Consider the following 26,053-nt stretch of genomic DNA (forward strand, 5'->3'; position numbering starts at 1 on the left):
GGCTGCTCCTGCTTTGTTTTGATGTGGTTCGTTTTAAGCTGTGGCTATGAAATGCTACAACTCTGTGACAGTGACATAAAGCTTTTGGATTTAGGCAGATTTGATTTTCCAATGTTTATGCAATGGCTGTTGGCCTGTTAAAGGCCTGAGCCAAACTTTACAAACAGAATACGAAGCCCAGGCTGCCTAAGTCCACCAAGAGCTGACATTTGTTATTCTTACTGAAAGGCAGAATGCCATAGCTGTGGGACACGCACAGAGCCCGGCTTTAGGGGTCACTGAGTAGCTCTGTAATTCACAGTGTGCCACCATGGCTACTTCTTTATGGGCCTCTTCCTGCCACCATGTGCCAATGTGGCTGCTTCTTTACAGGCCTTTTCCTGTACTTGAGCATTGGACACTCTTGTCTGGACTCTCCAGGTATCCCCAGTTGGCTCGTAAAGTCTCTTCTTGTTTTCCTATCATGGTAAAGTATCATTCCCTGCTTTTGCCCAAACGGTGCCTTTTAGGCTGGCTGTAGCCTCCTGAAGGGTGCTGCAGTGGCTCAGTTGATCAATGAGTTGCAATAACTACTTTTGAGTCCCTTTGTTGTGACACTGGTTTTGAGTTTCCTCCATGTATAATGAATAGCTTAACAAACATAGTGTATTATTTCATTTCTTTATTAAGTCATTTATTATACAGCAAGTTCTTTAACTGAATCAGAAAAGTTTCTGCATAGAACCAATTTACTGTCATCATGGTGTAACATATGGCTCTTACAAGGACTTATTTTCAGCAAATCCATACATTGCAGAACCTGCTCAACACTAAAACAATATTTTTTTCATTTAACAAACTTGTAGTCAAATATAATCCAAATATAATCTTTGTTTTGCCTGGGAACTGATTTTTTTTCTGATTACTGAAAAGAGAAAAATTATCTTTTAAATTACCTTCTCGTCCTTGAGAAGATACACATTGGCCACATGCTGAAATACTACCAAAATTCTACTTCTTTAAAAATAAGATGAATCCCACACTTTTTCTAGGTTTAAATCAAACTTTTAGTCAAAAGAAAATAAGAAATAAAGAATAAATAATAGAGTCAGTACAAACACAGAACAGATGCTTACATTTAAACATATGCCATTCGATAGTTAAAAAAATGATTCAGACACCATCATATCAAAGGCATATTAGTGACATATGGTGTCTGACATGCTTCCACAAATGAATACATACACTGGCTTTGATGACAACCATGAAAATTGTATCTTTCCACATGAACAGTTTATTGGGAACAGTCAGATTTGTGCCTGCACAGCAACATGTACTTTGGATTTCCTGTGGAGGACACACCATGTTGTAAGCACACAGTATGTCAAATCAGGGGAATGTGTGTCAAATCATTCTCCTCCTTGTTTCCACTGAGACCCAGGCTAAGACTTTAAAGCATGTGAGCCCCAGCAAGCAGCTCTGCTTGGCAATATAGGCCAGCTGGCAGCTGTGCTGCTGCATGGGACTGCATTACAGCTCCAGGAAGAACTTCTTCTGGGACAGCAACCCTGCCCCCAAAAGAAGGTTCAGGGCAGGGAACCCTCTAAACCAGCCAGACAACACAGGCAAATTTCAGTCAGCCACACCAGGTTGGTTATTTGCCCTCTGCACTGTAGATTTGCCAGGCTCCTCCAGTCCCTCAGCATCTCTGAGAATACAAAACCCAAGCACCGTCTCCCAACAGTTGTCACAACACAATCCTCATTTGGTGCATTTGCTGAAACCATTGCAAAGCATTCACATTGCTCATGATAAAACAGGAGCCCAGGAAGAGCAGAGCCCAAGCACTGCTGCTGCTGGGCTGTTCTCCCAGAGACAGGCAAGCAGAGTGAGTTGGACACAGGGCACTTTCTCACCGAGGGCTGATTTCCTTGGCAGATGGTTGGCACTTCCAGCACATGGGAGGGGATTATTTTACCACAGGAGAAATACGTGTTAAAGTTTATTAATATTAGGGGGAATGGTCAGGCTAACATGGGGCTACATGTCAAGGCACTTGAGTCCTGTCTAGACTTCAGCCTGTTTCAGTGGAAAAAGCATAATTTCAGGTGCTGGCCAAAATTTGAGGTACCAACTCAGAGACTCTCAAAGGCTCCTGGGATCAGATATAGGGTTAAGGGAACTTTTAAGATTTTAGCTTTAGAACCCCATGGCTCAATTTTGCCTATGTTCCTTTCTACAGAGTTGTCAGGGGATAGTTGTTCAGTTCAGAGCCTGTAAAAGCAAGAACAGAATAAGCAAAGGTCATACTGAAGTTTACACAAATAGCAGCCAAAGAAGGTCAGGTTGTTGAGAGAGACTTTACTGTGCCCACATATCTAAATAAACAGGGACAAAAAACCACCCCAACAAAAGCCCCTCACTTAAAAAAATCTAAATTAGCTCCATAGTTCTCCACAAAACAGCTCCAGCTCTAACACTGATTTCAGTGGGCAGTAGCTTAAATAAATATTTTTCTCCATTAAACAGCTATTGCATTTCTTCATCAGAATATCCTTGAGACTGTCAGTTAATTCATCATTTTTAACAATTGCCATACAATCATGGAGGGTCTCCTAAGAATGCAGTAAATAAGGAGAAATGCCAAAGTGTTATTCCTTCTCTGGCTACATTTAGAGCCTAACAGAGTACATGTGCTGGTCCCACTGATGCCTGGACAAGGCTTTCAGCTCATGGCTGGCTCACATCCTGTCACTTTAGAGAACAGAGAGCAAGCTGTCCTCCCTCCCTGGGGACAAGAGTACATCTGTTCCTCAGGCCAAGGTGCTGAAGACAGGCAGCAGCTCACCAGTGTTCAGCATAAAAATGCCAAGCAACTTGGGCTAGCCTAAAGATGCAGGTTTGATTGCAGGAGCTCTGCCTTGACGTTTTCTGTATTTTGGCTCCCAAGCTTACTGCCCTTAAATAAAAATAGTGTTTATAGAATTTCCAGTTTATTTTATCAGCCTCTCCTGTGTATTCTCTCTGGTATAATACATTGCACTTTTCCCAAAAGGGGGAGAAAAGTGCAATATATTGTCTTCTAGTCACTAGTTGGTCCTCCTTTAAGGACCTTGTAAGACATTTTTTGTGTATTGTTTCCCTGCATATGTGAGCAGCTTTACTACTTCATCCCCCTTAGGACCACTTAACAACATCAGCAAAGCAATTAAGTGTAGTTTTCAGGAAAATGCCAGAGGCATTACACTGTCTGGATGGGAGTCTCAACCCAATTATTTTCAGCTAGTTGTGAACTGTGGAAAGTGGACTTTACTTCATTATAACTTCAGTTCCCACTGATTAAAAGTCTAGTATGTTACAGACGGTAAGGAAAAATGAAACAATTAAACTTTCCATCAATAAAATTGCTGCATATTCTTCAACATAGGAGTTTACTTCTCTCCAGAGAAGTGATTAAAATGAACTGATTGAACTATAATTTGATTGACTGAAGAGCTGCAATCCATTGCACTAAAGCTGAAATTCCATCTTATTGCTCTATTTAACTCTGAATATAAAAATTACTCGTGGTCTTGCAAAGCCCTTCTGCAGTCATGCAGCTGAAATTTCTTGTTGCTCACAGGGTGCAGCAGGTTCTGTTCTTTCACTGATGTGTCTGCATGATTCACAATGGATTGATGTTGAGAAATACACAATGACATGTAAAAAATTATATCAATACAGCTTTAGAAAGAATAGAAAAGGCCTGTTATATTATCAGGTATCTTCTACCTATTATGTAATCATTTGGGGATTCTAAACACACCCACAGATAAAGCGAACCCAAGAGACTGGAGAGAATAATTGCCAGGTAATATACAGTTGTTGCAGCAGAAATTAGCATATTCTCCTGATGAAAAATGCAGCTGTGATGCTCCTTCCCGCTGCAGAGCTGTCTTCAGGAAGGTGTGAGGCTGCCAGATGCAGGGATTTGTAGGTGTGCACACATATGGATGACTCCTCCCTCCCAGGGGATACCAGAGTGCCCCACTGGGTCTGGTCTCAAGTAAGCTGTGCTGGTTGTGAATTAGGATGCCTGAGTTCCAGTGCAAACACTGTTTCTTGGGACTCAGCAAGTTTTAATGGTTGGCTTATACTGTGAGGCTTTGTTTCCACAGATGTAGAATTCTGCTGCCAGAGTCAGGGGCTCCTATGGCAGAGTGAGGGCTAATGAACACCAGCTAAAGAACAATGAGCTGCCTCCTTCTGTCAGCAGGCTACCAGGGTGTTCTGGTCTATGAAGTACCCAGAATATCATTCCCCCTCTGAAGCTTTAGTTGAATTGCCATTTCCTGTTATGAGGTTGCCCCTCTGTTGTATGACACCTGCTTCTCTATTCTCACCATGTATTTGGAAATAAAACACAGTATTTAACCTATAGTTACATAGGGTAAGAATATAATTCTGTACTAAGTCACAGCAAGAACACCTTATATTGGTAATTAAATGCCTCAAGCTGGGTAAGATGTGTGGATGAAGATGAGCAACAGCTGGCTTAAATACTTAATGCACTTCCTCTGATAGGCAGCTCAAACTCTGAATTCAAGACATGTTTTCCTACTAAGATCACCAAGAACCAGGGCATGTACCCCCTGATAATATTTACTACTGAGCTCAGTTTGCTGTGGAGCTTTGAACTTCTGGATGTGCTGATCTACGAGGCTGGCTCATAGCTAATCAGGCCATGGATGTGATTTGTGCCAGCTTCAACCCTTGCATATTGCCAGTCCCAGTTTTGCAGCACACCTGACCACAGTCAAGACCTATTGGCAAGGTTACACAATACCTGACCACAGTCAAGGTTCATTAATCCACTAAGTTCTTTGGTCTTAATGTTTACACCTAGGACATATCAATTCTTCTTATTTGTTAGCCAAAAGCTACCAGAACTGTGCTGGTACTGAGGCAGTATTGATCTGAAAAAATGCTGCATTCATCCAATTTAGAAGGAACTCCTTTGACAAATTATATTTGGCACTTAATAATTGTCTTGTATTATTGGCCTTTTCCTTTGTTTCCTTGTTTCCTCTTTCCTTTTGATTACCAATTACTATAAATGTTCTACTCTGCCTCACCAGAGGTAACTTTGAATAAAGATGTGCAGCAACAGGAGCCTTTTAAAGGGAGACAAGGGCAAATACAGAACTACAAATTTGTAGGTATCTCTGGAGGCTGCAGAATGTTTGTTACATTCCCTGAGCTGAGCTTTATGTACACACAGCAGAGGCACATAGGGCTCCAAACAGCTTAAATGCCTGTTTAATGTCTATTTAATCTTTCAGTTCTTACACGCATAAATTCTCTCAATTATAAGACCTTTGCATCAAAGTTGAAGCAGAAGGTGCTGTGCTTGATGTAATTTGAATCTTATTTTCTTGCAGGACAACAAAATGGCAAAAAAGAGGTGCCTAAAGTGTGAAACTGGCCTTGAGACTTCTCTAATTGCTGCATGAGAAAGTGGCAGGGATCTTGCAAAGCATTTATTCATCTCTAACAGCACTCCTACATCCAAGGCAGCAAGCAGAGCCTGGGAAGGGCTTTTTCTCACACTGACACAAGTCACAAGAAATCTGGGCAATGTGCAAACAACATCAAGAGCAGGGCAGGACCTTCTCCCAAGCCCAGCCTTCACTGCCACACAAAGGAGGAGGCACAGACATCTGGTGACCCAAGCAATTGCTTAATGTGGTTCCCCAGAGAAGTGTCAGCAAGTGTATGGACAGGAACTGCAAACAGTTCCACCAGACCATGCTGGCCTAGCACATCATGGAAAAAGGGAAGAATGATTCAAGCTGGATGTGTTTTCTGTACCCCTGGGCCTCCTGGCAGATGCACAGGAATAACCACATCTACCAAAAAGAACATAATTCTGCTATGGATGCTGCAAATCACACATGTGACTCCTCTCTCCTTACCCTGTAATGGAGAGGCAACAATTTTCTGTGTTTCAACAAGTTGATTTCAAAATCTCCAATTACAAAAATATACAAAAATTTATTTGCCAGCAGATTTTTGTTGGAAAAATACAGCACTTTAATTACATAGTGCTGTAATAACTCCCTATTTTTACAGAAATGTGATTACTGCAATTTCTTCATTAGGGAATAGTTTCACTATTTAAGAAAATCTTATTTAAGAGGTGTGGTGTTATCTGTTTATCCCACACTGTTAACACCCCAGCAAAACATAAGCAAACACTTGAATGCTTTCCTCCTAGCAACCAAGGTCTCTCACATCAGAAAAGCAGCATACTTGTCTTTTTCTCTGCCTTGTATTGAGCCAAATTTCTAGTTTACAGCCCCTTGGCCATTCAATAACTATCAGATTCTTGGAATATAATTTTAGGTGAAAGGCTAAACCAGTAACTATGGTCACAGGGCCAGATTTTCAGGCTTTTGTGTATCCCTTACTTTCGCTGATGGAAATATTGTAAAATTTATCTTAGGAACTAAGGTTCTTTACATTTCCTAACCTGCTGCATGACTTAACTCTTCAAATTACCAGCAGCTTTTACAAAGTGCTGAGTTTCTGCAGATCCCACTATGGTGAGTCTAAAATACAGACACTGAGTATTGCCTTGGGATCTCACTCTGTCTTTCAAGGCTGGGATAATGGTGCTGTTTCTACTGAAGAAATGGGGAGGTTCAGATCTCTTGAAATCTTTGTAGGATATTGGGGACCCAAACCCCCCCCCAAAACCAGCAAATACACTATCAGAATCCTCTCCTTTTCTACCTCCTTCTTTCCTTACATAAGGGTAAGTTCTCCTTTCTTTTTTTTCTTATCTGAGGGAGACATGGTCTCCCTGCTAACTAGAAAAACAGAGGAGCACCTGGGAAATCTGTCTTCCAAGGAAAAGATGAAAGCTGTAGCTAAGTGAGAGGATGTGTCCTTCTCAGCACTGACAGTGTGGTCAAAGAGACAGCTCCCCCTGACTTCTCCCTGAAGAGTTCACAGACAACTGTCCAGAAGAGGCCCGAGCTCTGTGAGCAGCAGGAATCACTGCAGCACTCTGGGCTGCTGCTGCCGTGTCATTCCAGTGCCTCTGGGGTCACCTGAGTGCATTAAATTAACACTGTTCCCAGGCAAAGCAAAATGTCTGGCAACAGGATGGTGCAGCATAATAATGGGATAGGAGGGGTGGCTCCACACCTAAATATGAAATGATTGGAAGGAGAGGGGAGTGCTGATTCTGAGTGACATGACTTAGTGCCAAATGCACGTTCTCACACACATCTCCCAGCAGATTACGTGTCTCTTCACCAGCACTTAACATTTTTATAGCTTATTTCAGTATTTTTGCATTTGTTTCACCTGTAATAATTTATTTATGAGTTTTAGATTATTAAAAATTTGAATCTTCATTACAAACTATCCTGGGGGAATCTCACCTGCCTCATCCTATTACATTATTATTACCAAGTGTCTAATTTATATTTAATCAGACATCAATTGAACATCAATAAAATAATAATGAATTAATAAGATATATCTTCCTAGAAATACTTGTAGCTTAAGTATGTAAGCAAAGGCAGTGCACTGTCTGTCGGTCAGCTATCAAATCTCCCTAAGACTATTTGACAGAACAGTTTAGTATTTAGAATATGATAATAAGCCATAAAAATAGTTAATTGCTATGGTCTTCAGCTAATTCTTGTGATAATTATGACCCAGACCAACCTGTGAACCTGAGCTGAGAAGTGACCCAGAGTTCCAGGTAAGACAGTCATTTCCAAGCACTGTAAATGCCTAAGGGACTCCGTGTTCCTACAACATGAAATTACAAAAGAATTTTGGTTTGGATAAATGCTTAATTTTTCACTTTAGCATGACCTCTTAAACTGAAATTATTTCTTTTTCTACACAGAAAAATCAAAAGAATTTTTTTTTACAAATTAATATAACATCTACCTATGAACATTAAAATAGCATAGTTCAACATCACTGGTTGACTGTTCTAACAAAATATCAACCCAATTAACAAGCTCTGGAAAATACTTCTTTACAGACTGAAGTAGCCTTATTTCAGTCTGGGGAATTTCAGTAAAGACCCTACTCCTATTCCCCCTATGGCTCCAGAGTGTTTGTCATCCCTAAACAGTGATGAATGTCACTAATTGGGGACTACTTCCATGTGCACTTCTTAGGCTTATATGTTTTCCCCTTCCTCTGCTAAGCCTCAAGAATTTTCATTCTGGATCTTTTTATTTCTTCTTCAATTTCCTACTATGTATTCTTCTTTATGGTTCAAATTTTATCAGAGATTGAAAAAGAGCCCTAGATGCAGAAGATAACTATGTTGTCAGTATTCTTCTCTGTCCCAGTCCACTAAGAATCACTTAACCCTATTCTTCAAAATGATCCCACTGAAGTCAGGGGAACTGTCTCAGCCCCTCACTTCATCACATTTACATGAGGGCTTTAAATACCCATCTGTGGAACTTGAGCCAAAATACAATGTTATCCTTCTATGACAGTGGTGTTTTTTAATATTCACTGACTCTCCTTTCCTTTTCATCCACAACACATTTGTCTCTTTTAGCTGCTTGGGTCCACTCTGGCTGTCTGTATTACCCAAGCAAGGGTTATAAGGCCAAGTGTCCTCAGGCATGCAGCATGGGCTCGTGCAAAATTACAGTCCCATGGAAGCCTCAATGCTACTTGGGCTATTGTGAAGTCCACCAAGAAGTGCCATTCAAATCTAACATAAAGAGATTCCAGTTTAACATTTAAAATTTTAATAAGATCTAAAGTGGCCATCAGACATTCTGGTCTAATCTCATATGAGATTTTCACTCAGTTATTTCTGCATCAATCCCCACAACTCCTGTCTGAGTAAAACACATCCTATTGAAATGCTTCCAGTGTTAATCTGTAAATGGAAAATCCATTGTCTCAGTGGCTTACACCAGTATTTATTACCCCACACATTTATTACCCCACTTTTCATCTGAACTTGTCAGGCTCTCACTCCCACTCTGACTTGTCCTTCCCTCCATGCAGGGCTTTGGCAGCCCACGTCCTGCTGGTACACCACAACCTGAATGGGCTGCACTCCTCAAAGCTATGGGCAGTCCCACCACTCAGAAATGTGAAAGCCATTGCATGCTTATGTTCCATCCTCTTTACCATGAAGGATCCTCAAAGTTCAGAATCAAGGACATCTCTTCTTCCTGAGTAGACCTAAATACACTCCTTTTTGGGACACGCTCATGGGGAAATGATGACTAGTTTAACACAGAGAGCACCTTCCCACACCTCTGAGGGATGCTTCTAATTTTTGGGCAACTCACTTACTGGACTTCACATTTTCTGCCATACAACCACAGTCAAATTTTGAAAAAAATGCCACTCACCTCTCTTTTTAAAAATCTTCCACCATAGAAAGCAGTTTCACTGCTCTCATTCAATCAAACCACTCAGTGACTTGACAGATATTTCTCATGAGTAAGAAAGAATAAAGGTCTTCCTTTACTGGATGTGCTTTGCAATGGATCCTGTAAAAATCAAGATAAATAATGTGCACTAATTCATCTTTAGTGAGCACAAAATTAGTCCCCTAGAATGACAGCTATCAGGTTGTAGCCAGTGAGTGCTGCATAACCCCTTCTGTAAACACAACAATGAGTAAAGATCAGTTTCTTACTCCTTTCTTACTCTCTAGTGGGACAGACCCTTAATTATGGCTATTACATTAATAATGACTTCAGAGAAACCCCCATGGCTGAGGCTGCATTCTCCTCCGGACATCAAAGACAATATTAAAACCCTGCCTGGGGAAACTCCTCAGTAACTTCTGCTGATGTTCATCCCAACCAATGCTCTGCTCTAGACAGAAAGCACAAATGTCCAGCTTACTTCCTCTGCCCTGGGTGATAAGGCAGTCTGCAAAAATTGATACACTATTGAAAAGGGAAAGATTTATGCCTGAAAACACTGAGAGAAAACACCACCTCTCATTAAGATCTGAAAAACTGCTAGAGACTTTGGGTGCCTTACCCAGGCCTATAGATCCTGCAGAGTTTGCCCATCTTTAGTAAGTCCCTGACTGACAGTGTTTGTGACACAACAATGCAAAAAAAGTATCACAAATTGTGATTGTGTAACAGACAATTGAACTAGAAACCCCCACTAGGGCCCTGTATCACCCTCATCTCTCACTGCACCACAATAGCAACATTTTAATTCTGTATGAGTAGCATTTATGGGCACCCTTCAGGTACAAACATGCTTCTGCAGTCAGCTGGGGAGGATGTCTACACAAGATCCCAGTGAGGGGACAACAGGACAGAATTGAGATTCAGGTTTGCACCAAACGATGAATAATTCATAAACTCTTTACATGTAGGTAGCTTGTAATTCCTACATAACAATTACTAGAAAATTAATGTAACTGCCTCTCAAGAGAATTACTAGAAAACACCATCATCCTCTGCAGGTATGCACATGCAAGCTAGAGATAAGTTGATACAACAGGTGATGACACATTTTGTGATAAAATATTTGGTTTAAACTTGTTTTGGAATATGCAGCTTATTGATAGACATCTTACAACATTGCCTATGTGGAAAACAATGCCTGGCAAATTATCAATTCTTAATACAGCTATGTGCTTCTATGTATCACTGTTGATGCTGCTCTTGATTTAGATTCAGTTAATTTTTGTCTAGACTCAGCACTGTGGCTCATCCACGTTTCTCCATTTCCCTGAGGATTTGGAAATACAAAATTTGACTTGATGAGCCTATTAAAAAATTAAGAAATGCATATGCAGCACTACCCTTGTCTGTCCATGAAAGTAAAACTGATTCAGGATGATAAAGGCACATATGTGTACTAAAAGCCCTGCCCCCAAGATGGATACTGTGTTATCTACAAGCAAATTATACTGTCCTAAAACAGCACTGTCAAGGTGCACTGCCACACTTAAGTAAGCCTGGATGTGCCATGCAAGAAAAGAATTTTCAGAGAAACCAACTCTGTAAAGGTAAGTTTCCTCAGAATTTCATAGCCATATGGTGATGCTGCAAAAATAAGCAGAATCAAACAGCTCTCTGCCAAAACTTAACACAGTTTCATACCTGTATATTCACCACACAGCACGCTTCATCGTCAAGAGCTGCTGTAAGCAACACAAATCTCAGTTATAACCTTAGCAGTAATATTTTTTGTGAATGTTTGCCCTTCCAAATAGCTTTTACCCAACACCATATCCAGTACTCTGTAAGCCATGATCCTCAGCTGTGGGAGCTTAGCAGGTTGCCATTCATTTAGTCAGCTCTGGGCATTGCTAAAGATCAGGTCTCCTGTAATTCTGAGTTAAAAAAAAAATCTTCTGAAAAAATAAATTTAAACTATTTATGATCCTTTTAGCAGTGTCAATCTTGTATATTTTTGATGGCACTTTTTTACTTCAAAAACCCACAGTTTAAACTAAGGTCTAAAAAAACCCCCTCTGATTTGCCACAGAAATCAATCTTCTGCTGTCCAATTCCATTCTTAATGAAAGAGACAATTCAGAAACCTACAGGAACATGCTTTATTGATTCATTCACAAGTCACTAAAGCCTGTGCCTATGTTCCCTCCAATAAACCTAACCACATAGTGCTTCTCATGCACTGAATTGCAGGGAAAGACAATGACCCCAGATCTGTTCTGCTGCAAGTCCAGTGAGACTTAACACACCCAATAAATGGAGACACAGCACACCACTAAGTTAATGACAAATGCGTGTAGGAGAAAAGAGACTTATGTTTCCTTCCTTTCTATTTCCTTTATTATTCCTTCAGCTGAGCCTCTGTCTTTATAATTTATTTACCCAGGGCAGTTGTACCCAGATGCATACCTGTTTCTTCATGAAGGTCCTTGTTTTTCTCAATTTTGTAGATGGATTAAACAAAGCAGGAGGAGGCCAACCTCCATGTGTGAGGGCACAGGGTGACCTGTAATCTGCACTGCAGCAGATGCCCGAATCCATTCAGGTTCAGCACCTAATTTGGCATAAATCTGGAGTGTAGCTGCACTGCACTAGGTATTTTATAAATATGTCTTTCAATAATCTCCCTCACTTCTTATGAAAGCAATAAGGAGCCCTAAGAACAGCAGAGCCCATATTGGGTGAGCTTTCCTATTAAATTCCTCTAATGCATCTCAGCTGTGACCTGCAGTAATTTGGGTAATCTAATAAGGCTGGATGCCCTGTAAGACTCTGGGATGACACACTGCCTACCTGCCAGACAGAAGTACAAGAGAGCAGCGAGATACCAGGTATCACCCAGCAGTCAGAACAAGAGTGAACTTAAAAAATAGGTGTTAGAAAATACAGGAAAACACATTATCAAGAAAATATGCTTTGCACAGTCCTACTGGTACTTTCAAGTACCACCAATACAACTTGCATTTCCAATTCAAAGCATTGCATCTACTTGTCCTGCTTAAGGGAATATGCTACACTCAGATTTAGCATCAGGTTTAATGGTAACTACAGTTAATCCAATTATTCCAGTAGAAATACCTTGAAGTACAGTATTTTTTCAGGTTCACCCAGGTTTTGCCAGAAATCCAAACAGTCTTTTGCCTTCTACCTTATGACACAATAGATTATAGGGAGCCCACTTCTATCATTCCAATATTCTTCCCCCTTTACATATGCTTTTGATAAGTGTGCACAGACCCAGTCAAGAACACCATTATTTACTGCAAAACTTATCTGTCACCTGCATTAAAACTTAGTGGGTTTAGTAATTCTAGTGAAGAATAGTTTCAGAATGCAACCTCTGCTGTTAACTGGATAAATAAGGTAACAAGTGTATAGTGGTGTAGAGAGGAATTAAAGTAGTTTGTTATGCTCTTTAGTATTTCCATTAATTCTAAAATCAATCAAAACTCCAGCATAAAAATGACTTTTCCTTTAGAATTGGCTGTCAGCAGGGTAGTGGGCACAAGTTATCGCTTTGTGCCATACTGTATGTTCAAAGCCATCAGCATTCAATGTGCTAAGAAGTGACACTGAATCCCACAATCAGAAATAAAAATTAAAGTTTCAAAAAGATTTTAGAATTTAGATGCATATAAATAGCTGCTTTGAAGACGGAAAGCATTTTACAGATTTACATTTTGGTCTGTTTTGTACGGATAAACAGATGAAAATATGTTTTTGTAAAGAGCAATATGATTTTCAGTTTAACACTTTCCATAATAAGATTGTAAGAAATACTTGGAGCCACAGAAAGAATTATTTATATTCACTGTACAGAGAGCTTATGTTTTGCTTCTGATATTACTTGAGCTTCTGAAAAGGATCTCATTTTATAACCTTAACAACTATTAATGTAAGCCATAAGCTTTTTGCAAATTCCAACTATCACCTTTCCCAACAAAGAGGATTCAAAGAAATCAGGGCACTATCATTGTTTATTCAAGAGACTCAGAATGTTTATCAAAGGTTTTCTTTTCTTTTGAAAGACACAACTAAGGTTGCCAAAGAATTCATAGAAACTTAGAATTAAAAATGTTACAAAAAGTACTCTGAAAGGAAAATTAATTGGAAGGATTCATACTCTAACACTGCTTGCTGTCACTTTGCTCTTAATGACTGAAGTGTTTTTATAGTTTTCTGTGTTCTTCCTTAGTGCTCTATGATTTGATTTCCAAATGCCCTGAGAGCTCTGTGACAAACCTGCAGGGTGTTTCCAGGATGTAAAGGTCGGAGCTGAGGACAATGGGCATGGAGTGTGCAGAAGACAAATCTCAGAACTTTTTGCTTCAAGTCTGTCACTGACACACAAGCTAGGGTCAGTAAAGCACAAAGAGAAGTCTCTTAAAGGAAAATCAACGTCGGTGGCAACTTCCTAAGGAAAAATCAACTTTGGTGGGAACCTCTTAAAGATGTTAGTGTAATTGCCAGCAGAATCGAAGTGACATTAATTTAAAAAAAGAAAAAGCCAGCTTTCCCAGAGGTCTGCTGCATGGAAATCAAACAGGCTTCCAAATTTCTTGAACAAAAATCATGTAGTGGGAAGCCCAAACTGTGACTTGCACACTTGTCTCATGTGTAACATTTGGAATTTAGGGAAATTCTCCTGTGCTATATTCATGGACTTTTTCCCACCCCATCCTCCAAAGAAGTCTTTCCTCAGCCAGCTGCTTCCCTGCCCTCACACCAGCCTCTAGTTTTCTGACAAGATATTGCTCTTTTGGGCTGGACACCATGACCTGACCTTCCCTGTGCTGGCTGGCCCCAGAACTATTAACTTAGTGCCAGACAATCTCTATCTTAGGGTTAGCAACTTTATTATCTTTTTTATTGTTTAATTAACATAATGACTTCTTAAGAACATCTGTAATACTAGTTAGTGGAACAGGTGCTGTAACTGGTAAAAAGTCTATAAAGAGAAAAATCAATATCCCACCAGATGTGTGCAGAGGATGTACCTTTCAACACCACAAATTCCCTTTTGGGGACCTGAAATATTCTCTGATGCTTCTGCATGATGTGCCTTAGTTTTAATTCACTTGTTATTCTTTGCTTAATCAAGTTCATCTGTAGTATAAATGTGAGCACCATTATGCTAATTTCTGCACTAGACATGCAAATATATAAACATTTGTGTGCCAAATTATTAAGGTTCTGTCTATAATGTTATGCCCCTATTTACTATCTATATTTTATGTCTTATGGATTTCTAAACATTTAAATTTATATCAGTGCTGTCACATATCTGCAAGCAGAGACAGTTTTATGAGCACTAAAAAAGCTGCAACACACAGCCACTAAATACTAATGACATAAATGGTATCCACTAATGGTCTCTATTTTTATTACAATGCAAAACTTCAATACATTGCAATTACCACTGCTCTGAGGCTGAGCCATACACACTGTATAACGCCAACTTCCATCTCTAGAGCAGAAAATGACATTATTTGTTGTTCAGCTCTGTACTGCAGATGTTGACTGAATGCTCAAGTCAGCAGTTGGAGCTAAAATTCACTCTATTTACAAAGTCTTACTGTTAACTAATACCCTAAATTGTCAGATATGCCAATGCATTAGACATTTTTCAAAGCCTGCTGCACTAATAGCATGTAAGGGTAGCACATGTCTTGTTGTACCTGTCAACAGCCCAGGAACTTTGTAAAGGTAAAGCATGTCAAAAAAAGAGAATTATCTTCATATGCTTCTGGGTTAAAAAAATCTTTAGTTAGTAGTTTTTCTAAAATATTGCAATACAAAAGTGCCTTCAGCAGAACTTACTCTCTTGTAACTGGTTTTTTTTTCACCTTTTTAATGTTAAATTTTAAATTCTGCATTCATAATTTCAAGTGTCTCGTTTTACTTCAGCTACCAAAGGGACTAAAGCTTCCTCTTAGAACTTTGAGACAGTGGAAATCTCAATGTTCATAAAACTGGATAAAAACAAGTGCATTGCAAAATCTCTCCTACATGAGCGGAGGCATTAATTTCATTTCGTCAATTCATTTTGCTTGCCAGAAACTTTCACCAAAATAAAGGAGAGCTAAGTTCATCTCACAGACTTTCTCAAGCTGGTTCATCTCACATAAAACAAGTACAATTAGATTCCCTCCATTGACTTCAAGAACGACCTCCAGAATGCTGAAAGCTCTGTTTGAAACAGGAGACATTTTCCTATTTCCATGCAGCTGGGAAGTCATTTACACAAGGAAAACACTGGAGACAAAGTAGGTGTCAGACTGGGTAGCATTTTACATGCATTTTCTGACACAAGGCAGACAACAGAAACGTGCACACAAAATATTTCCTTTCAAGGGCTGGCTAGTGCAAACAGCAAAATCAAGGAGACCTTAGTGTAATTATTACAGAGTTACCAAATACTCCTTGTCCCTAGAAACAGAATCCAATTATCACTCAGCTTTTAAGCATGGAAAACCATTCCACCTGAAAGCAGGACTTTCTTTAAATTTTCTCACTCAGCTTGCAAAATCTAAAGTTACACAACTGACTAGAGAAGAGCACATGATGTAAAATGAAGAGAATAATTATATCTAAATCTTAAAACTGGGAACATTGACATAGAATCGCTTATTTTTTTCTTCCTTTCTCTGCCAAGAATCCTAAACATAGCAAGTGCTCTCTAATGCAATCTGAACCCACTTCAGTGTCCTAATATTTTGACTAAATGGGTTTTATAAAGAATCCCAGTTGCAATTGTACCTCTGTTGTACAATTACAACAATAAAATATTCCAATTGAAAATCAAATGGCAGTTTTAATTTCAGAATCCAGGATTTCTCAAAAGAAGAAATTCATTACTTTAAAGAGCTGTAGGAAAACATAGCTTTTCTAAATAAGTAAAATAAGCTATACATTTTCTCAACCAGGTTTTAAAATAAGAATTCTAACATAATAGCTCATTTTTGAAATTCAAAATGTTCGGGGGCAAATAATTTTTAATCCTCTCTACACATCTTGAAACAAATCAGACTGAGTCCACTAAAACAAAAATGAAATATTTGAGTACGTGAAAAACATTTTTCTTTAATTATTCTCCATTTTTCTTGAGGAAACTGTTGGGTAACTGCAACAAAATTGAGGAATATTTTGGACCTTTTGAAATTCCATCTTTGAGAATCTGCATTGTTCACAGCAATTCTTTCTCCTTGCTTAAAAATCACATTGTAACAGAGGAAGTGAGCTCTTTATAATAGGACCTCGAACTTGAAAGAAAATGTTAACTGTGTTTCAGTTTGTAAGTGTAATGAAAAGTAGCAGCAGGTCATGGGTTGGCTAACACCAACAAGTGCCTGACCCATTTTTTGTGTGTGGTTTTTGCTTTTTAGTGTGGTTTGTTTGTTTGGTTTCCTTTAGTTTCATTCCCCTTTACTTTGTTTTCACAAGTTTGCCCTCATAACTCTCAATGTGACAAAGCCCATTGTCATTCCCCTACCAGACCACACTTGATGAGGTGCCTAATTAAGAAAGCAGCTGCCCTAAGAGCTCTGTAATATCAAGGAGAGAGAATGAGACACCTGCAGAGGCCGAGTCAGGTGTCTCTGCTCCAGAGCTCCTAATGCAGGTGTCTCAGGACAGCAGAGTTACACGCTCTGAAACCAGCCCATGACCCAAATAGGGAGCTCTGCTTCAGCCCAAAACATCTCCATTCCAGGAGGGCAGGAAAGAGAGCACAGGTAAGGGCACAGCTGCTGCCCAGGATCAGATTACAAAGCTCTCCATGGGCATTACACACATTCCCAGGATCCGTGGGTTTCCAGTCCTGGCAGCTGTCTCTGGGCATGTCTCCCACCCTGTTGCTCCAGTCTCTTCTACAGTAACAAAAAACATCAGCTCTTGTGGTGCTTATCTCTACCTGGGTACACGCAGTGAAAACATTCTCCTTCACTGAAACAATAAAAAAACATGGGAAACAATAAGAGGCATTTTGTCCACTTCTCTGGATGGTCAATTAAGCCCTAAACTAAAGAGTCCTGGCCCTGTTCCCTGCTCAGAGTACTTGGCTGTAGTTTTGTTTTAAACTGCAAAGACACTATTTTAAAAAGCACTCTAGGAAGGATGGCTGGCTACATTCCTTCCAAAAAGTATTTACACCCAAGGCAATGGCTTTTTAAGGTGTTGCTTCTGATTATAACAATACAATGAAACAGCTATAATACCTGAAAGCTTTAGACTTCTGCCTTGTAACCATGCAGATGAATAGCTTCAACCTTTGCAAGAAATTGCAGTATGAATGTCTGTTTTATTCCACAGTTGTGTCTGAGCAGACTATTAATAGAATACTGATAAATGCTACAATAGCTATTCTTTTTCCTCCCCTTTTGCTTTTATGCTGTCATCAATACCTATCCTTCCCCTGGCGCTGTCAGCTGATGTCTGTCTCATAACTCTTGGGGTAACAGCATTAGGTGAAAAAGAAATTAAGTTCAAATAAAACTGCCAGATAGAATCAACATTATGAGATTATGGACTGAATTGTTTTCTGAAGAGGCACATATATGCACTGTTATACCACTAATGACCTACAAAGAACTTACATATTAAAATTTAATTACTATAATATTATTTAAGAGAAGGGGAAAGATACTAAAGCTGAATTTGTTTTTTTTTTATAGAAGCTCTGCAATTTTTAATGGCAAGCAGTAACTACATCTTCTCTATACATTTCCTGGGGACTGTGTAGGTAGCACCACACACCACACCATGTTCACATAAAACAAAAAGGTGCTGTGAATTCTTGGTAAAACGTGCACATGGCTGGGAGGACATTTACCCAGGCCTTTGCCAATCTGTGCCATTCTTGGGCACATGGCTGCATTTGTACAATTCTCTTGTTGGTATTCACTCCTGGGTAATCAATCTAAAAAGACAGAGAGCTGCCACTGTTGGTTCTGTGAGTAAAAAGAAGTCAGTGAGATTATGGAGAACACACAATATAAATACTACACAATAATTATGAAGAAACCAAAAAAAATTGATTTCTTGCAACTACTTGCAAGCTATGCAGCTAAAAATAAATTAATATTTTATTACCAACAGCCTCAAATTATCAGTATAGCATGCAAATGAATGAAGTTGTTTACCATATAACAGCAGTGTTATCCATGCAGTAGTCATTGTGAAACAGATAACAAAAGATAAAAAGAGGTCTAAGTACATCTGGGAAGGCAGGTAAAATGGACAGAGGGTACCTGAAATAGGAGCTGACAGGAAAGAGGGATTGGCAAGGTGCGGAAAAAACAAAAAGAAGTTGAAACCTTTTTCAAGAGATGCTTATTAGAGGATTTTTTAATATATCTTATTGTTTATAAAATGTAACTGTTTCTCTTCAGCTGGGTTTTTTGTGTATTTATTTGCAGTTTTAGAGACTGTCAGTTTTGGAGATTACATCTTATGCATATTAGTCTCCCAATATATTGAAACTTTTTTTGGCCTTTCACAAATAATAAGTGGTATTTTTATGTAAATTAGTCTTCAATCTTTGTTGTGATATCAAATATCTTAAATATTGGGCATGCTTCCCATAGCAGAACTATTCCAAAGAATGAAAAAAATCCTAAGAATGAAAAAACATTGTAACTTTAATTATTTCCCCAAAACTGTATTTTAAAAGCTTGAAAAGTTGCAGTTTTCTCTCACAGAAGCCAGAGACACAGCATCTTATAGCCAGTCCCATCAATATCTGCTCTAAGAAAAGTTGAAATGTTCAGTTCTGCAAAGTCAGGCTGACAGGTTTCACAAGACACAATGGACCAGTGACACTCTGAGGTGAGGGTTGGGACCAGGTTACTGCTCATCCTCAGCCCTCCCAGTCTGTGTTTATGACAACAGGCATTTACCTGCTACAGCAAACCCTCACCTGGCATCTTCTTCACCTCTCCTTTCAGAAACCCCAAACATCTGAGATGTCTAACGAGGGGAATGGATCAGAACAGATTTAGAAGTGTTTGCACAAGGAAGGTTAAGAGCCTCAAATCTCCCCACACAGCTCTGCACTAAGCAGTAAAGAGCTGAATTAAATGCAAAATTAAAGCAGATCTGAACTTTGAGATGCATCCCCTGCACTTGCTCTGCCTTTCCTAGCAACAGAGGTTCTGCTCAAAAACAGAACAATACTTGCTGGCGTAAACTAACTTTACATAAGCAGTTATGACCTAAACAAAGTTTGAACAGCACATAGCCTCTGGGTATACTCTTTTGAGTACATTTTGAGTTTAAATTTAGATTTTTTATTGCCCTTGGAATGCTGAAATAAACTTTCAGTCCCATTGGTGCAACTCCAGGAAGAGACTTTATTAAATTTCTCTGTTCATGAAGGTGTGTGCCTTCCTTCTATTCATTACCAGGCATGCAAGTCACATAAAGCTGAGCTGGTTTTATTCTTATCCAATATGTACCTTATTATGCTTAACAGAATTCTGCAAGGGCAGTTCCCATTAGCAAGTGGTATCAGGTAAGAGCTGAGCAGCCCATCAAGGCTCTCTGGAGTTAAACTCAGATCTGACACACCCAGGGCCTACCAGGGAATGGTCACTCAGCTTGGTCTTTACTCCTCTAGCCTGGGATAGAGAGATTCCATTTCTCTGTTTCCATTTAGAATTAACTCAAATCAAATCAAACCAATCAGCTTACTAAGATGACATTGTGGAAACACAACAGAAAAATTAAACATCTGAGGTTTTAAAAGGCAAACCTAGAATTTGTTTATTTGTAAGGAAAGAAGGCTTGAATACCCCAATATTAGTAACATGCACTAGCCTTACATGCCTAACATTCAACCAGCAAAAGAGAAAAGTGGACCCAAGCAGAAGTAACAACTGATATAGGAGCAACCTGACACATCATAAATTAAAAATCATTGTTTTGTCTGAGATTTCATCATCACTTCCCAAATCAAATCTGTCCTGGATTTAAAATAATTTAGCTAACTGGGAAACAGCAACCCTTCTCTTACAGGAAAAGGAAAGATTCACCCATTTCCCTACCTGCTGTGCAACTGGAGGCAGCATTCCTTGTTTCCAACACAGCCTAATGCTGCAGGGCCCAGGGCAGAACATTTAAGGGAACAGTTGCAATATGCAGTGAAGCAGAGATTGCTGCACACCAGACCAGATGCAAACCACCATTTGCCTCAATAAATAAACAAACGAATTAATAAAGTTGCTATGTAAGTTGGAAGTTAGGCAGATTCCTATAACCTGAAAATAGTCTCTAGGGCAAGATGATGATAACAATGCTTATGACAAATAAACTAAATGTGGTGTGTCTTTTCATATAACTTATCATTATTTTATTGATGTACTCCCATCAAATCTCATTCAGTTCTGCTTTTCTTTCACCAAAGGTCATAAGTATTCAAGCGCTGGGATCATGCCACAAGTTGTAGGTCCACACTGGCAGCAGAAAAAATTTCATTTGTAGGAAATTTGACAGAGGTTATACAAATCTTTTTCTGGTAATAGCAGCTGTACCTGGTATGAAATGCAGTGTTAAATGAGAGTAGAGCATGGAACATTTTATAATTATAATTCTCCATTGAATTGTTTACTTTTCAAGGTGGCATTGAAGGAAATATTATGGTGTTAATCATGTTCATTACAACAGAAGAGAATTTGTGATCTAACCTCTAAAAGTAAGTTTAAAGAAGAATCTGTCATTTTGATGGCTCATTTTTGAGATTTATATTTTGTGGTGGTTTGTGGTGGTTTTAGTTATTTAAAGACAGAGAGAAAGTTTGATGAGAAAGCTGAGAGATTGTTTGTGTAGTTTTAAACATTGTCTGAGCAATATAATCAAATTGTATTGTCAGTGCTTCTCTGGTCCCCTTTACCCAGAGGAAAGTTTGTGGGTATTTTTTCTTTCTGTGTACAATGTAAACAAAAACTGCTTAACCTTCCCTTCCTGTTCAGCTCCTAACCTATTCACTTAGACTGGCCTAGATGGGCTTTCTTTTGCTGGTTTGGGGGAGCTTCTTCCATCTTTTGGCTTTATTTCTCACCTTCTCAAAGTATTTTGAAATTTAATTTTACATCTTTTACAGAGCTTTTGATTTTTTTAACCTCTACTGCTGCCTTTTATTTATGCTTTTATAGATATCAATAACATTATGAATTATATTATACAATACAGAAATAAAGCTCACTCAAATTGAAACTTCCTGCCATTTTCTTCCAGTTTCTGAGACTCCCTCCGAATTTATTTTAAAATCTCCTTTAATCCTCCTGCTGAACTGATGTTTCCTTTCAGAAAAGGAGGACACTGTTCCAGACACAAGAAATGACATAGCATGAAGGAAATAAGGAAAAATGTCCTGAGTCATGAAAGCAGAGAAGAAATAAAATGAAACAGACTTGAGAGAGGATTAAAATCCACAAACTGGAAGGGACAGAAAAGTAGGATGGAGCTCTAATTGAAAGGAATAGAGGACTGACTCTACATAAGGACTAGGTGGATCAAGGAGGGAGAACTTGACCAAGTTCTTGACACCTCTCACCTTTTAGTTCCCTTCATTATCCTCCCTCTGCCCCAGGGAGGGCTGGGAGCCCTCCTGGCAAACCTTTCCTGGCCACAGTCAATGCTGAAGCTCCCAAGGAAAGCATTCAGGACAGGAGCTGCTCTCAGAGGGTCACTCAAACCCTGCCAGGGTGTAGGGATGCACCTGCCCCTCCTTCCAAGGGTGGGATGAATACCTGGGCTCCAAGGAACACAAGTCAGTTCTTGTTCCCACAGCAGCAACAGAAGGGAAAAGCTGTATCTAAGGTCTGCAAGTCAATGCATTTTGTGAATAAATGGTTGCCTTTCCTGCTGCTCTGGATGTCTGATAAGAGCTAAGAGCTCACTGCTAAGACCTGCCCACCCAGCAGAGTCTGTCAGCAAGGAGAGCTGAAACAGCCCCTGAACCCACAGCACTGCCTGGGGCACTGACAGCACCCTGCCCCTGCCAGCTGCAGCTGGGAGCCTCCTTTGGGCCCTTACAGAGCCAGCCTGGCCTTTCCTCAGGCCCTAAAGCTCCTTTCTACTCCTGACCACTGTTTTGGAGAGTCCATGTTTACAGCAACTAAAGCACTCTGCACTCATCAAAAGGAGGGTCACAGTTAAACCAGAGACCCCAGCCACAGATGCACTGCTGGATCTGCCAGCAGTGACCACTCTGTAGTGTGAGCCATCAGCAACTCAAACAAGAGCTGTGCCAACTCAAAAAGCTGAAAAGGGCATCATTTTCTTCAATTATTCCCATGGAATACACAACTGGAGTTTAAAAAACTATGATCTTTAAACATTCATCCTTCTGAATAGCAAGTTAAAAAAGTAAATCCCTCTGAGCATCACAGCTATACTTAAAAGATGAATCCCACAATAAAAAAGATTTCATATGGATAACTGATACATTTTCTACTAGGTGGAGAGAAAAAAAATTACCCCAAGCTATGACAAGTTTGCTGTGTAGGTGATATATGGTAGTAATTGACATCCTAACAATAGGCGACTATAAAGATACCTTGAATTATTTTCTTTTCTATTTCTTCCCTATCTGCTTTTCCTCCTCCATTTCTTCAGTAAGGCAGATCTACCAGCAAGACAATTTAATCTTCCAGGGATAAAGAAAGGCTTCCTTGTCTAAGAAAAATAAAAACTTCTACTGGTCAAGGACAGAAAGCCCAAGAGAAGGAATTATCTCCTGACAGTGAGCTATGTTTTTTTATCTCTAGAAACGGAAGCAGCAGTGTTCTGGAAGAAATAACATTGATTTAGCTGGAATGTAAGGAAGACATCTTCTCCTTGATGTATGTAGCCTTCTGGACAAGGGTAGGACAATAGCTTGTATTCCCTGAACAAAATACCTCCTACTGTGTTTTCTCTATCATTTAGTGAGAAGAATTTTATTCCCTTGTAACTTTTAACTCTGAAACATGAGAAACTTCATGCTCAGTCATGAGCCTGGATAGATACTTATTTAATGAGCTACCAATTGGATAATTCTCCTGGGCTCTTTTGCCATGCATTGCTGGGAGAGGGAAGAGCCATTGTCCCATCCAGTATGGATAATAAAGCAAACCACAACAGCCAAAGACACTGGTACAATTTACCTCCTTGGCAAAACAGACACAGAAACCAAACCTCAGCTATTGTACAACTTTACAATGTAGAGAAAATCTTTCCATGAGTTTTGCTATTGCACTTCCCAACATAGCAGCATGCCAGCCAGGTTCAACAGTATTTACTGAAGCAACTTATTAGCCAAAGAAACAAACTCACTCACTTGGGCTTATATGTAAACACAGAACAATCCTCCACATCTGTCCTCGTGAACATACTTTTGCCATCCACCCTAAAAACAGCTGACTGTTGCTTGTGATTCCTGCTAAAGGAATGTTCCACTTTTCAAAAGGCCACTTTTATCTGCTGGCTTAAATATAAAACAACTCTTGTACTTCCATTATCTAGCTGAAGGCATACAGAGCTGGCAAGTTTATGTTTAAGTGCTTTAACTTAAAAATCAGGAAGCACCTTGTTGCTTTCAACTCCATGGACACATGTTTTGCAAAACGGTAGGGTCCTCAACAGAGTAACTAGAGATATCAGTATCCATCTCCATCCTTTCCTGAGGAGCCAGTCAGAGATGTGGGGAGCCAATACTTCAGCCAGAATGAACATATTACTGGTTTCCAGCAGAGACCCTAATACTGAATATCAACAGGGTTCTTCCAAACAAGAAAAAAAATTAAGTTAGAAAAGGAAAAGCACAGCACGAACAACCTACAAAGGTAGTGGGGAAAACTGGAAAGGGCTACTAAAGGCAAGAATTATTTTAAATTAATCTCAGAGATGACAGGAAGTCAATACACAGAGGCAGGCACAAACTTAGTTAGCACAGCCAAGAGGCTCTCCTCCTGAATGGCAAGGCTGAAGTATTGGGCCTTTTGAGAAGAAAGATTACCAAAGCAGTTAAAACTGAAAAGCTGCACAACTCATGGAGGAAACTCAGCAAATGAGCAACTGCAACAGAAGGAATATACAAAAAATATACCAAGATATAAAGGACTGTTGCGTTGTGGACATAAACTGCTGTGGCAAAGGGTTTAAAACTCTGCTACACCTGGTCAGGTGTGGCCAGGGCTTACCTTGCCTGCCCAGAAGTGCTCAGTGCTTCCTCCCAGGTAACATCCCTTTGCTCCAAACTTGCAGAAACGTTTCTGTGCTGCTCAGCTGTGGAAAGGAGCCTCTCCCCATCCTCCTCTGCCCCTGAGAACAGACACAGGGTGAGTGCAGCCTGGCCACAGGGTAACAGGGGGGAAACTGCCACAAACTGCAGAGCTAAAGGGCTGAGCAAAAGCCTCTGAGTCAGGCAGGAGCTCACTCAGCTGCTCAGAGAACAGCAGCCTTTGTGCAGCAGCATTCATTAGACACCAGTGAGACAGAGACACGGTGTGATGTGATATGCTGTCACCATTAAGGTAGGATGTGACAGATACATTTGGAAAATATAAAATATATTCACACAGCTTCAAATTGAGAGAATACACAAGCAGCCAACCTGAATGAACAGCCCTGCCTTCTTTGGAATGTGCTGACATTGATAGCACTGATCAGACCAGCTCCTAATTATATCAATTTATAAGCCATACCCCAGTGTTGTATTTGCAACATCTTCAGTTTTGCTGAAAGCACAATACAGTAAGGGAACATTAAAAACATTAAACTAAAATTACCATTCTGCAGTTGATTTCTGATTATACAGGACTCATCTTCCCAGCTGCTGAAGCATAACCAAAGGGATTTGGCTGCATTTCCATGTTCTGGGCATAAAGCAGCCATGATCAAACCTGTGGGCACTGACTGGCTGGCCTAAAGAGCTGCAGCTTCAGTTTGCCTGGTGTCAGGAGCCAACATCACCTCACACTATGACCATCTCAGCCACAAACACACAAAACAGTCAGAAACAAAAATTCCGTTTGTCCTTGATATTGTGTTCTCCAATACACTCGTTTTGTCTTAAAGCAACTCCAGAAAAGTACAGCTATTTCCTTTCCCACACAGGACAAGTATTCAAATCTTCAGTGCCATCTGAAGAACTGCTAGTAAACGGAGAAGAGACAGTTTCTTCCTAAAACCATTGATAGTTTCAAGAGAACTACTACTATTTAAACAAATACTTTACTTGATATATTCAGTTCCAATGCTTTTTAATGGATTTTTTTTTGTCTTCAAAATATATAAATATTTTAAAGAGGAAAATTTGTCATGGAACTAAAACAGGTTATGCACCTAAACCCCTACACTGATAGAAATTTACATGACAATCACCAGTTAACACAGGACCACTCTGTGACATTCCAGTTATTTAAAAAAAAACCCAAACAAACAAACAAACAAACAAACCAACCTGCCCTAGGCATCTCTGGACAACATTTTTTGGGACAACAGCATCATTCCAGCATGTGTTTACTACTGAAACCATTGACTATCTCAACAGTTATCCAGAATTCTTACATGATCTTGAAAACATGGCGAAAAGAATTCAGTTGTGTTATATAAGGCTC

General features: G+C 39.6%; 1 long non-coding RNA gene across 1 annotated transcript; it reads right to left on the bottom strand.

The window, feature by feature from the left end:
- Positions 1–739: 739 nt before the first annotated feature.
- On the bottom strand, positions 740–24,755 carry LOC131563658 (uncharacterized). Its single transcript, XR_009275308.1, has 4 exons — positions 24,635–24,755; positions 9,375–9,515; positions 7,699–7,785; positions 740–2,253 (listed from the first exon to the last, which is right to left on the bottom strand). It is a non-coding gene; the product is annotated as an uncharacterized LOC131563658 (long non-coding RNA).
- Between the last annotated feature and the right edge of the window lie 1,298 nt (positions 24,756–26,053).

This window comes from Ammospiza caudacuta, chromosome 13 (genome assembly GCF_027887145.1).
Source record: "Ammospiza caudacuta isolate bAmmCau1 chromosome 13, bAmmCau1.pri, whole genome shotgun sequence".
In the NCBI taxonomy this organism is placed as follows: Eukaryota; Metazoa; Chordata; class Aves; order Passeriformes; family Passerellidae; genus Ammospiza; species Ammospiza caudacuta.